This window comes from Motacilla alba, chromosome 15 (assembly GCF_015832195.1).
Source record: "Motacilla alba alba isolate MOTALB_02 chromosome 15, Motacilla_alba_V1.0_pri, whole genome shotgun sequence".
NCBI lineage: Eukaryota > Metazoa > Chordata > Aves > Passeriformes > Motacillidae > Motacilla > Motacilla alba.
In genome coordinates, this window is record NC_052030.1 from 12,579,236 (window position 1) to 12,592,858 (window position 13,623).

The following is a 13,623-nucleotide window of genomic DNA, read 5'->3' on the forward strand; positions in this document are numbered from 1 at the left end:
CTGCACGTCCATCATACACACAAAAATCAGATGCAACACTTCTGACAACGAAAACAAGTCCAGCAGGACATTCAGGGCTTTCTCTGGTTTTATGGATGGCTCAATAAACAGAATAACCGTGTCGGGGGGATTAACCCGTCCCTGGAAACTCTACAGAGTGCAGATTATGCTGATCTCAGTTTAAGGCCAAGTCCTCGAGGCTTGGGAGGACCCCTTCAGCTCAAAAGGTGCTGCTGGTGTGTTCTCCCTGCTGAACAGGGCTGAGGGGGGTTGTTTCCATCTCCACCCCAAGGTAAATCCTGTCATTCAGGTGCTCCTGTGCATCTCCAGTGCAGCTCCTCCAGGAGGGGTTCAGTGCTGCCCTGCTGAAGATAAAGGATTGTCTGAGAGTCTTTTGGGTCTTCCCCCCCAAATGGCTTTCTTTGGAATTAATGGAGGCACAGAGTCCACAATAAAAAAATAATTAAAAAGCTGATTGATGTGGCAGCCCCATTTGTTTTCCCCCAAAACTGAGCAACAAACGACATCCAGAGCATTCAACCTGCCAGAAAACAGAAGTGAAAAGCTCCTCCCATGGTGCTTCAGAGCTGGGGGCTCTCCCATTTTCCTCAAGTGCTGCGTGAAGCCACGGCCATTACTTCATGAAAAATCCCTTTTTTAGCATTCAGAATGCCACTGCCTCTGTGGTGCTTCCATCCTTCAAACACTCGTGTGCTGCTCTGTGTCTGTCAGCCAAGCTCTGCCCGTTCCACTCCTTTCATGTTCCCCCCGTGCCCTCGGCTCCCCGGAGCTCCTGCAGCGTTCCATCCCTGCTCTGATCCCAGCACCTGCCACTGCTCCCCTTGGATCCTGCTTCCTGCGCTCAGGAGCGTTCTGTGCCGAGTTATTCTCGGGATTCTAACCATTTCCATCAACGGATTTTACAAGTTTTATCTCCCCTACATTTTTAATTTAATTTTTTTTTTTCCTCCTCCTGGTGCCAAACTGCAGCTGTGGGTGAGGGGGAAGCAGGGAAATGGAAGTTAAATACCAAGTCTGGAAGGGTTAGAAAAGCAAGGAAGTCTCAGAGGGGATGACATCATTTTGTATTTGTATCTTTCTCTTCGTATTTCGACAAAATCAAACCTGGCCAGTCAAAATTTTTAATAAGAATTGTACAGAGAATTAACACGCTGATTCCACCATAACAGTGATGGGAAATTTCAAGTGTTCTGCCAAATTTCACATTTAAGTTATTTTTGAAAATGCCAAAATGCTTCTTCCAAAAGTATTCCAGTGAAATTTTAACATTTTCCCCTGAAATTATTTTGGCTCCAGCTTTCATTTACTCCTTTTTTATTGTTAAAGAAAAGGCAAGAAAGCATCAGCGAAGGAAAGCTTCTCAAAACAAAACCTTGATGAGGAAAAAAGTTTCAATTTCCTTAAAGAAGAGTTTAAATCAGTCATTTTCACCCTGAATTTCATCGTTTCCACCAGGCTAAAAATTGTCCCATTTTCATTCTGCTGCACTTTGCATTTCCATGGACAATGCCATAAACAGCACGTCTGCCCAACCTATAATTTCTGTCCTCCACTGGAATCTGCCAATTTGGTAAATTACAGCAGAGCAAACAAATGGATTTGTCCCAGCTGTAATGAGATGTATCCATGGTACCTGCAGCGTGTGACTGTCATTAAAGAATGAGGAATCTTAGTGCTGGATTAGCAGCGCTCAGCCCTGTCTGATTGAACAATCCCCACTCTGTTTATTTCTGCTCGCTCTGACTGAAGGTGTGATGAGAGCTGGGAGCACTGTCCTGCTGCTGTTCCACCGCCACTCCCACCAACCTGGGCAGCCAGTAAAATGAACTCACAGATGCACCCAAGCCCTTTGATGCTGCTGGTGCACAGGGGCAGGAATTTCAGTGGGGCAGAGAAATCCCAGATCCTCAGGGACACACAGAGCCCAACCTGTGCAGTCAATACAATAAATTCACAGATGCACCCAAGCCCTTTGACTCTGCTGGTGCACAGGGGCAGGAATTTCAGTGGGGCAGAGAAATCCCAAATCCTCAGGGACACACAGAGCCCAACCTGGGCAGCCAAATAAAATAAATTCACAGATGCACCCAAGCCCTTTGACTCTGCTGGTGCACAGGGGCAGGAATTTCAGTGGGGCAGAGAAATCCCAAATCCTCAGGGACACACAGGGCCACAGCCAAGGCTCCCCTGAAATGCTGCTCAGCTCAAAAGCCACAGGGAACCAATGCTTGGATAGAAAGGCAAACGCTACAAAAACCCCTTTCAGACATGAAACAAGAATGTTTAAAGGACCAAAAAGAAAAGTTTCTTCTCACATTCACTAAACCTGTCCAGGACAGTCGTGTTTTTGAGTCGTGGCACAGACATTTTTCCTTCAGAGACTGAACTGAAATGCTTTTCTTCCTTCCTCCCCACGTGCCAGTGAGGCCCAGTTTAGAAAATAAGAGTTCACTCAGCACTCAGGGCTGAGCTGAGAGAAGAACTACCAACCATCTTCCCTCTGGAGGAGCCACTGGGAATTTTCAGTGCTAGGGATGAACAAAACCCCGAGCAGATGTTCAAGGGCTCTGTTTCCTCCCTTTGCCCTTCCAGCTGTGCAGCCACAAACCAAAGGTGGCTTTGTTGGAGTATCAGCGTGGGACAGGCCCTTCCAGAAAGCTGGCTCTGCTCCAGGGGCCCTGAGGATGTTTTTCCTGTTCCTTTCATATATACATATCCACACTTATAATAATAATTATTATTTATTATTATAATAAATATAATAATATTAAATATATAAAAATAATAAAGAATAAATTAAAAATAAATAATGATTTTACATTAATAAACAATGGATAATAGAATAATAATATTATTTAATAATATTAATTATATAATATATTATATAATTATTATATAATATTTATTATTACAATATTATATATACATTTTATATATATATATATATAAATATTATAATAATAAATATTTTGGGAGCCTCAAACATGTGCTGTTGAGTTTCCTACTTTGGAATCATGCAGAGAAAGTGTCTGCTAAAATAATAAGCACAACTGTAGAGTTTCACCAAGAATAGATCTCACCATGCTCTATTCACAGCTCGCTCTAGGAAGACAGAAGAGGAAGGAAGGAAGGAAGGGAAGTAATTGCTGTTTAATTATATCATAAAAACATCAGCTGCCGTTGCCAGTGAGTGCCACCCCATGCACAATTCCAGCCTTTGGGGCTCCTGGGAGCCCAGAAAAGGCAAAATGCCCGGAGCCCAGCACCCCAAACCACCCTCATTTATCACCCACGTCTCACCCAGACGTTTCCAGCTGCCAAGGCAGGACCCAGCTCCCCTTCTGTCCCTAATTCCCATCTCCACACCTGCCTGCTCATTGCCCTGGCCTTGCTCTTGGCAGGTGTGACCCCACTCAAGGATTCTGCAGCCAAAACCAGCTGCAGGTGTGAAAAACTCAGCAGAAAGCAGCTGAGAGCTCAGAGAGTGCTGCAAAGTGGAATTAACAGCAACGGCAGAGCCTGGGGGGACACCCAAAGCTGACCTCCAGAGCAGGGCTCCCCTCTCAGGGGGAGCAGTGAATGTCCTGGGCACTGTCCCAGCACTGCTGTCCTCTATTCCAGTGCTCACAGACCCTGGGGGCTCCTCTGGTGTCCTGCAGCATCTCCTGCCTGGCCCAGTGCTCCTCTCATTCCTCCTGCATTCCCTGCCTACAGAACCAAAGCTCTCCTTTGCCTTCTTTTTGTTTTTAATTTATCCAGGAGTGGTGTTTCCACATCTCTGAGTGCCCCTCCATCCAGGGGCCACAGCCACGTCCCTGAGCTGAGGCAGAAGGTGTTTGTGAGGGTTTGGGCTGCAGGATGCAGGTGGGGTTTTGTGTCTGAGCCTCAGTGAACAAGCAGAGCAGCAGTTCCCACTTCTGGCTCTGCACAGGAGCACTCCCAGGGCTCTGCCAGCTCCCCTCATCCCCAGCAGCTAAACCCTCGCAGAGGAAATCAGAAAAGCAGCAGGTATTTCTCCAAAGGCCCTGGCCATGGAGCAATTGCTGCAGAATCACAGAATCACAATCCCAGAGTTTCTAGCTTGGAAGAGACCTTTGAGATCATCGAGTCCAAGCCATGTTCTAGCACCTCAACCAGATCATGGCACCCAGTGCCACATCCAGTCTGTTTTTAAACAAATCCAGGGATGGTGACTCCACCACCTCCCCGGGCAGATGATTCCAGTGTTTGACCACTCTTTCTGTGAAAAACTTCCTCCTCAATTCCAGCCTGGATCTCCCTTGGCACAGCCTGAGACTGTGTCCTCTTGTTCTGTCTGTGTTGCCCAAAGAAAGAGACCGACCCCAGCTCAGCACAGCCACCCTTCAGGAGCTGCAGAGAGTGACAAGGTCACCTCTGAGTCCCCCCAGCTCAGCACAGCCACCCTTCAGGAGCTGCAGAGAGTGACAAGGTCACCTCTGAGTCTCCTTTTTTCCAGGCTGAGCACCCCCATCTCCCTCAGTCATTCCTCACAGGGTTTGTGTTCCCAGCCCCTCTCCAGCCTCGTTGCCTCCTCTGGACACGCTCGAGCCTCTCAACGTCCCTCCTAAACTGAGGGGCCAGAGCTGGACACAACACTCAAGGTAATAAAGGCTGCAGCCACCCTGGGGAAGCCACTCCTCTCCCTGTGCCAGGGGACAGATGGAAGAGCAGAGATCAGGGTGTCACGCACACCCCCAGGGTGCAGACACACCTTGGCCTGTCCCAGCCTCTGGCTGCAGGCACGTCAGATGCCAGCTCCTTCTATTTTTATTCACTCGTGGCAGATGTGCAGCTTTCCCCTCTGTTCACTTCATTCAGCTTGAGAGGGTTGTAAAAAAAAGCAAAAAATTATTTTAAAAAAGAGCTAAATTGCTCTACCTTGTTGCAGACTTTCCTTGCAAGACCTGCTCCAGATCCCTGGATCCTTCATCCTCTGTTCTGAATGGCAGAGGCAGGAGAGAAATGGTTTTCTCCCTGATCCTCTGCTGGGGTGGGCAGGAGGAAGCAGCGCTGGCCCCTCGTTGTGCTGCTGTGGGGAAACAGGGGGATGAGCAGGAGGGAGCAGAGCTCCAGCCCCAGAACTGGGATTTCCAGCCTGGAGGATGACCCTGCATGTTCTGCTAGCAGCTCTGAGCTTTGGGTCAGCACCTCTTGGGACAGGATTTGGGTCAGGGAATTCAGGTGATTCCTCCTTCTGTCCCTGCACGTTTTACCCCGCACAGCCAGCCTGGGGGTGGGGGCTTTGCTTCAGTTCACAGCCACCCCAAAGCACAGCGCCCCAAATCACCTGCAGCCAGATGGGAAATGCAACATCAGCAATGAAAGGCAGCTCAGGCTTTTTTTTTTTTTTTTTTGTGCTCCAATTTATGGAAATGGTGTGATAAACTCCTTGGGAATTGGCACATTTTGGGGCTTGATTTGGAAGTTTTGCATTCCTCTCAGAAAAAGCTGTCAGTACTCCATAATGACACCACTTTCCCTTGAAAATAAGTCTCTGTAATGAAAGAACTTGGATCCTCCAGTCAAAAAAATTATGTTTATAGGCCTCTTTCTACAGCAGACTCCAGCATGTGAGAGGATATGGATGTGGGATTGAACTCCTTTTCATTTGGTGTAATAGTCAATAGTGGCTAATCACATATTGCATTTTTACTTGGGGGAAATGATCTCATTATATCAGTTTTTGATCCCCCATGATGCCTGAGACTCAGTAAATGAGAAGGTTTCCAAGTGAGTAACTGCATTCTTGATGAAGCTGATTTCTTTTTATGCAATGCCATAAAGGACATCCCTCCTCATGCTCGTGGTGAGCTCTGTGTAATACCCAGTGTTCCATCATTAGCCAGCCTAAATGGACATTCATTGGATTAACATTATCGTGTTGGAATTTCTCCTGCAAAATAACACATTAGAGATCATTGCTGGAGTTTTTGCTGCAAGGCACCACTGCTGGTAATCAAAATCTCATTAAAAGGAATTCATATATTCTGTAGCCCAGAGGATCTCAGTTTCATTCCCTCCCCTGTCCCTGGGCCTGCCATGCACTGATTTATTTGGGAGTTTTACCTGAGGAAAATCTGCCCAGTTGGCCTCTTTCAAGTGTCAGAGGTACAAACGGAATTAGACACCAACTTGTTTACATACATTCAGTGGGAAAAAAATTCCCTTCTCTCTTTTTGCCAGTTCCAATCAACATTTTAAAGGAAGGAGAACTGTTTAAAGAGCCCTGCTGTGATGCATGGCCAGATGAGAGCTTCCTGTGACATTGCAATCTGTTTGCCTGCAAGGTGACACAGCTTTAGACACATTCTGCCTTGTAACTACATTTTCTTTTAGTTTTGCCTCTCCACTTTGACTGAATTTCTTTCAGATCACGGATTACTTCTAAACATAACTCAGTAATCACCACAACCAAATCCTACTGAAAGGAGGTGTGGGGCCTGAATTTTAGACAGAGTGGTGCTCGCCTGTGACCAAGCAGAAAAAATAGAGGACAGTTTGCACTAATCACAAAGTAATTAATATTTATTTTTGTTTCAAAATCGAGATTATCATGAGAATAACTGCCCTGTTTCATTTAAAAACCCAAGTAGCTGAATCCATCTCCCCTCTATCACAGACATGCAAGAGACACCTTGGCTGAGCAGAACCATTCTGGATTTTGTGCCTTTTTTTTGTGTTTCAGGTGAGTCTTTCCTCTGTGATCTGGGGTGGCACAAAGACACCAAATTTGGTTCTTCAGGTAAAATTCCTCTCCATCTCAAGGTGAGCTCCCCGGGCTGCTGCACTGTTGGGATTTTGGCAGCACTTTATGGAGGATGGAGTGATGGGCTGGGGACAGGATGTTTTTCCAAGCTAAGCACACCAAAGGTGCTCCAAGAGTCACTTTTAGCCTGGAGAAATGAAGTTCCTGTGCCTCTTCTCACTGCCAGGGCAGGCACGGGTGGAGGCTGAGGGAAGGCAAAAAGGAACCTTGAGCCCAGAACTCCAGCCCTGTTCTCCACCCGTGTTTTCACCACACCTGCCCTCTTCACTTGGGACAGTGATTGAATATTTGAGTGCACATTGCTAATTCACAGTGACCTTGCTGAGTCTGCAAGGGAAATGCCTCGATTCCAGAGAGCTGCTTCCTTCCTTCAGCCACAGTGTCCACCCCACCTGAGCATCATGAACAGCCAACCCCAGCTGGCTGCTTGCTCCAGTCCTGATCTCTGTAGATGAACCAAAATCCAGCTGATCTCGGTAAAGCAGCACCAAACCCAGCAGATAAACCCCCTGGGCTCCCCACGACCCCTCCTCAGCCATTTCACAAACTGATCCCCTCAGCTGGGAGGAATTTTGGAAGGAATCCGAGATGAATTTTTTTAGATTATGTAATTTATTTTTCTTATCTTCCAGATAGGCAGGAAGGTGAGTTTGGCTCACATCTCCACTGCATGGCTCAGAAAGTCTCAAGACTTCTAGTTACAAGACCTTTTAAAGGTTTACTGACAAATAAAACACTGCCAACAAAGATTTTTATGTTTTTGACCCAATCCTTAAACATTTTGTCTTATGGAGCCATGCTGCAGTGTGAGCTTTCTTAGCCAATCCTGTCATGACACACAAACCTACAGCACTGCATTCTAAACTTCTTGTTTTCTTCTGGAACTACTTTAATTTTTTCTATATCTTAAACTCTAAACTTCCCTCCACTTAGCTCAACGTGTCTCTGCTTCAAACTATAAATCCCCTATGATTCTCCATTAAAATAATCCACTGTAAATTCTCGCTTTAGCACCTCAGTTTGGGAGCCTTTTCCAAAGTCTCAGAGCAAATCCTGTGTTTGATTCTGAGCTTTGGCTTACAGGCCCACAGTCCTGGGAGTTTTTGACAGTTCAGATTCCAGCACCCAGCTAGGATTCCACGGGAGATTTATTGGATTGATTTATTTATTCCCGGGGCTCCCTGTGCCAGGCAGTGCCAGGTGGGCACAAGATAGGAGGGTGCAGGCTTGGAACTGCTGGAGTGGCACAAAACCACCAAATTCACTTTCAGCCCCCTTGGAATCCTGAAATATTTTTAGGGTGAATGCAGCGCCTGAGAGCCGTGGGAGGGTTTGGAAAGCTTTGCTGTTTTTTGGGCTTTTGGCCCCTCTGAACTCCCCACACCAAACGCAGGAATGATTTTTGTTTGTTTGGAAACACCTGGGAGATTTCCATCCCCATCTCTGAGCTGGGACCGTTCTTTAGTTGCTAATGCAGGGAACACTTTAATGACCTTCCCAAGTGCCCGGGGTAATTAATCACTGATTGCTTTTAGAAGTTGCTTTTCCAAGGTACCAGCTCAGACTAAGCTTGTTTTCTGATGCTCACTCATCCATGGAACGCTCACCTTGTGACTAAAATCACTTTTTCTTTAATATAATGAGATCTGAGAAGAGTCCTCTGCGGGTTTCCCAAATCCCAGAGAAAACCCCAGAGCGGCACGTTGGGGTGACAACGAACATTTAATTTCCCTCACCTTCAGCACGGGCACTTGTAGCTGGAAAAGGAAACGAGCCAGGATTTAGGGAGAGCTGCTCACAGGCAATCTCCTTCATGCTCCTTCAGAGCAATGGGCTCTGAGTTTCTTCACCTCATCGAAAAACCCCTGCTCTTTTACTGCCTCTCACCATTTAAATTAGGATTTTTAAGATTTTTTAAGGATGTTTTAAGGCCGTGTAAGTTCTGCAAGGTGCCACAGGTTCATCCAGCTGGCTGTGTCCAGGAACAGATTTTCTATGGAACCTCCTGTTCCACAGGAGCAATGGGCTCAGAGGGGATGAAAAATTAAATTTTGGGAGGAATTGCTGTGCCTGGCAGTGCTGGGCAGCAGCACAGGTTAAAGCCAAAGCAGATGATCAGTAACCACAATTTTAATGGAATTACCAAAGCCTCAGCCAGAGCATCCCAGCATTAGTGAGTTCCTTAAGGATATCTGGTATTTCTAGTTCAGATTTTTTTTAGAAGTCCATCTTCATAAACTGTGGAATAAGCACAGGAAACCTTCCTTTTTTTTTTTTTTATTCATAGTTTTGTCCTTAAAAACCGTTTCAGGTGGAATTCTTTCCTCCCTTCCTTTGCAGTTGGCTGCAGGTTTGTTTTTCTGATATGACTGGGAACAAACTTGCACACACAGACAATTTCCTGACATTTCTCTACCCAGCTGCTGCCATCATCATGATGTGTGGGTGCTGCTGCTTAGCTGTGTTACTGATATCCACACCCAGAGATCTAAAAGGAAAATATTCTCCATTAAATCCACTGGCCCTTCTTCTGGGAAAGAAGCTGAATATTCTCATTATGACTTCTATTTTTTTTATTTTAATCACATCTCAAATTGGCTTCATTTGATCTCAGCTGCCTTTGTCCTAAAGCTATTGCTTTTGTTCTTCTTTTTCTGAAAGCCAGGGTTTGTGATTTTGGGAAAGGAGAAATAAGCTTTTCCTCTCAAGTTTTATTTCATTGCTCTGTGCTTTGCTTGGAAGATTGTAGCTTGAGGACAGAAAGTTACATTGACGTGGGGAGAGGATGGAGCAAGCTATAGGAATCCACATTGTAGAAGCAAATTTTAGTTTTGCTTCAATTTCAGTCACAAGCAGAATCCACTCGCCAGGGTTTGCGTTCGTGACAATTACCCTGAAATTCAGAATCGCTCCACAATCTCTCTTGTCTTTGTTTTACCTCCTGAGTTTCATTTGGAATCGGTGATTACTGAGCTCAGTCAAGCTGCCTTCCCCCTAAATGCCTGCAATTCAGGATTTTATAGTTGGTTTCCTGGTCCAGATGCTATTTAGAGCTATATTTATGCTCACAACTGGAACTGCAAGCCCTCCTCCAGCCTCTGGCTACGGCACAGCTGTGCTCAGCCAGATGTTCTGAGGATACAGAGGAAACCATCCCTGAAATAAACCCGTGCCCTGCTCAGCCAATCTTGTGTTTGTGTGACAATGCACGAGGAAAGCTGTGCACCAAAAACCAGCAATGAATTTAATCCCTTGCTCTCTGCCCACTCAGCCAAGGAATCAGCAAATCCAGGTGAATTCAGTGAGCAGCTCTGGATTGATATTAATGAAAGAGAAAAGCTCTGAAGCTCTCCTGCATCAGAAGCACCTGAGCACGGGGTCAGCACTTGTGGCAGCCTGTCACATCTCCTCCCTGCCTTCCCTCCCCTTTCCTGCCTTGGCAGTTATTTCTTAAATGCCAAAGTTCTCCACAGCAGCTCGTGGCCCTTGCTGATAAAATGTTTCTCTCCATTGCAAGTGCAAAGTTGGAAAAATCAATTGTCTGTGTTATCAGGCAGAGCATTTTCACTTTTTAGCTGTAGAATTTTGTCTGACTTTTCCAAAAACAGAGAAAAAAGAAAAGGTTTTCTGTCACTTACTAAAACTACAGAGCCTCTGCTTTCTACTGGGCCTCCCTCTCAGGTCCTGGAGAATTCTGCCTGGAGAATGGCAGCCAGCCCAAACCTGCATGAAACTCCCATCTAAATATGACATCCAAAGCCAGTCTGAAATGTGACAGGTTTACAAAACAGCACCTCTGAGGTTTTGTCCAAGAATCTGAACTAAACATTCTTCTGGAACTGAAAAAGGGCTGGTGGTTGAGCCTGGAGGCTCTGTTCAATTCCCTGAACCTCCCTGGGGAATTCTGAAATACAATTATTTATAATGTATAATAATATCCCATAGATAACATAATAGAAATCATATTTATAATATTGTTTATTAGCTTACAAAGGTTCTGTGTTTATTTGCTTGCTCAGACACTTTTTTTCATGATGTTTGACTACGACAGAAATACCTGAGCAGCATCCTGTCACCACAGGGCTGGAATGACCCTTGGCCAAGAAAAGGGATTTCCCTAACTTGAGTCAGGCTTTAAAATCCTGCATTTTGGGGGTGATCAGCTGAAAAGCTGATGCAAACACTGGGTGATACAAGCCTTGAGTAAAGGCTTCTGCATCCAATTCAAACAGGAAACCTCTCGAAGCCCCTGCAATGATGCCTCAGGATTTTGGCTTTTATGTTTTTCTTGTAAAACATGAAAAACAAAACCCACCTGGTTTTAGGTAGCCCTGAAAAGGCATCAGCAGGATTCACCAGGATCCCAGCAAACGCTCCAGAGGGCCTGGGAGCTGAAGGACTGTGGCATTCACATTTTCTGAAACATCCCTTTGCCCAGGATTTTTCTCCTGGGAAGCTGAGAAGCCTTGGAGAAAAATCCTGGGCAAAGGGATTTTTCAGAAAATGTGAACGCCACAAAGGACAGTGCCAGCTTTGACCTCAGCCAGATCTCCCCTTGCAAAAGAAAAGAATTCGGGGCAAAAAGCTGGAAAGGGGCTGACAACGGGCTGGTGATGCACTTGCCATGCAGGAGGTTCAGCTGCCACAGCAGAACTTTCCTTGCATGAAACAGGCTCAGAATTGAAGCTGCACGTCTGAAGGCACAGCCTGTGCTCCCGTGTCACAGGAAAAGCCAAATGCAGCGATGAGCCAGGGATGATGAACGGCAGGGAAAGGGAGCTCTTTGCAGGCAGGGGCAGCTGGGAAAGCCAGGCAGCACATCAGCGGCCAGGGCAGAGCACAGAGCAGGGCAGCCCCTCCAGAGAGCTGCTCGTCTCCTGTGCAGCTCATCCATCACCCTCCAAAACCCCTCCAAACCCCTCCTCAGAGAGCCCTGCCCAGGCTGGGATCTGACCGGCCGAGCCTAACGGGATAACGAGGCAGGGAAACCTCCAGATGCTCTCACTGCAGGGCAGGGAGGAGAACAGAGGGGCTATGCTTTAAAAAGAGACCAGGAAAAGAGTGAGAAACTGGGATATGGGTTCTCTCATCTGTCATTTTGTTTTTTTTAAAGTTCTTCTAAACGTTCTGGTGTTTACATTCTTGGAACAAACGTTCTGTAAATACTTATTGGTTTGCATTCTTTTCTAGAAGAAGAAAAATTTGATGGACCGTTGGTTTGTCCAGTGTCATTGGAGAGGTGGCACTGTCACCCTCCAATCCACTGTCCCCTTTGAAAATCTATAAATGTTAGAGTCAGAAATTAAACCTCCTTCTTTTAACCTTGGAAATTCCAGTGTCCGTGGGGTTTTATTTGGTGTCCCAGAGCGACACTCATCCCTGTGCTGATGGGTGCTGCTGGCTGCCCCCTCACAAGGAGATCAGAGAGCTCCTAAACCCATTCACCAAAGGCTTTTCCCACCCCGGGACGGTGGGGAGGGCTCAGAGCTGCCTTGGGGGTGTGGGATGGCAGAGCAGAGCCGGGGAGCAGGACTGGTGCTCACAGGAACCTGCAGCACAGCTGATCTGAGCCCCAAATGTGCTCTTTCCCTGCCTCTGGGTGTGCACAGGTCTCCCTGGGGTGTTTTATTCCCCCCGACAGGGCAGACGATGTGTGTGAGCAGCACAAAGCAGCAGGGTGATCCAGCTCCCAGCCTGGCTTTCCTGCCCCTCTGTGCTCCTGCTTTCCTTTGATGGCTGGGCTCTGTTTCCCTCTTTGAGCCTGGCACAGACACCAGCAGTGTGCCCCTGAGGTGTGCATGGAGCAGCACCTCCATCACCTCCTGCCCCCTCTGGGGGACCTGCCTTGCTTCCTGCAGCACATTCTGCTCTCTGCTGTGGTAATTAATTTCCTCTCAACTACCTGAACATCCTTGCCAGGCAGAGGGCTCAGCCTTTGCTCGAGTTTTGTGATGAGCCCGGGAGGATATTCAGATTTCAGCTGAGTTCTGTGGCTTTGTCCTGTGACAGTTCCCTGACACAGGTCTCTGTGAGCTGTTTTTCACGTTTATTCCTGCTCCCATTCCTCACTCCTGCACAGCACGTGCTCGAGGACAATGTCCCACCTGTGCAGGTGACTTTCTTTCCATGCTGCACCACCCCCATTCACTCCAGCCCCCCCAGAGATGGAATTTCTCCAATTAACTCTCCCCAGCACAAGCCCTCTGCCTGCCCCTCGTCTCCCTGCTAACACCAGAACACTGAAGTTTGCTGTACACACCTCCAAAAGCCAACAGCTGAGTAAAAAAGAGAACTGAAACAAACATTTTTGTCTGCATTAGGGAAGCTGAGTTCCCCCTGCAGCTCCCTGAAGCACTGACAATCATTACCCTCGTTCCTCCATGCATTGTTTTTGCCAGTGCTCATTATTAATCCCGTTCTTGCTGCTGCTGGATGGATTTCAAACCACCCCGTGCAACAAAGAAAAGTAAATTGAAATTAGCATTATCTAAACCTCTAATTAAAGTGGGATTAATTTTTCTTCAGTGAAAAATTAAAGGGAAAAGTCCCATTCTTCAGGAAAGGAAATACGTTGTCACATTTTAAAGTCGAAGTTAACTGTGAATTATGGATCGTTTGAAATAAAGCAATGCAGAAGTACCCACCAGGCCTGTATCCAAAGTAAAAATGAATTTATGACAAAGTTGATATTGACCCATCATTTATAAGGTCTGTTAAATTCATCTTAGACTGGGCTTCTAGCGGAAGATGATTTATTAAACAAAGTAATATAAAATGCAATGAAATAGATTAAGTCTCTTTTTGAAATATTGTTA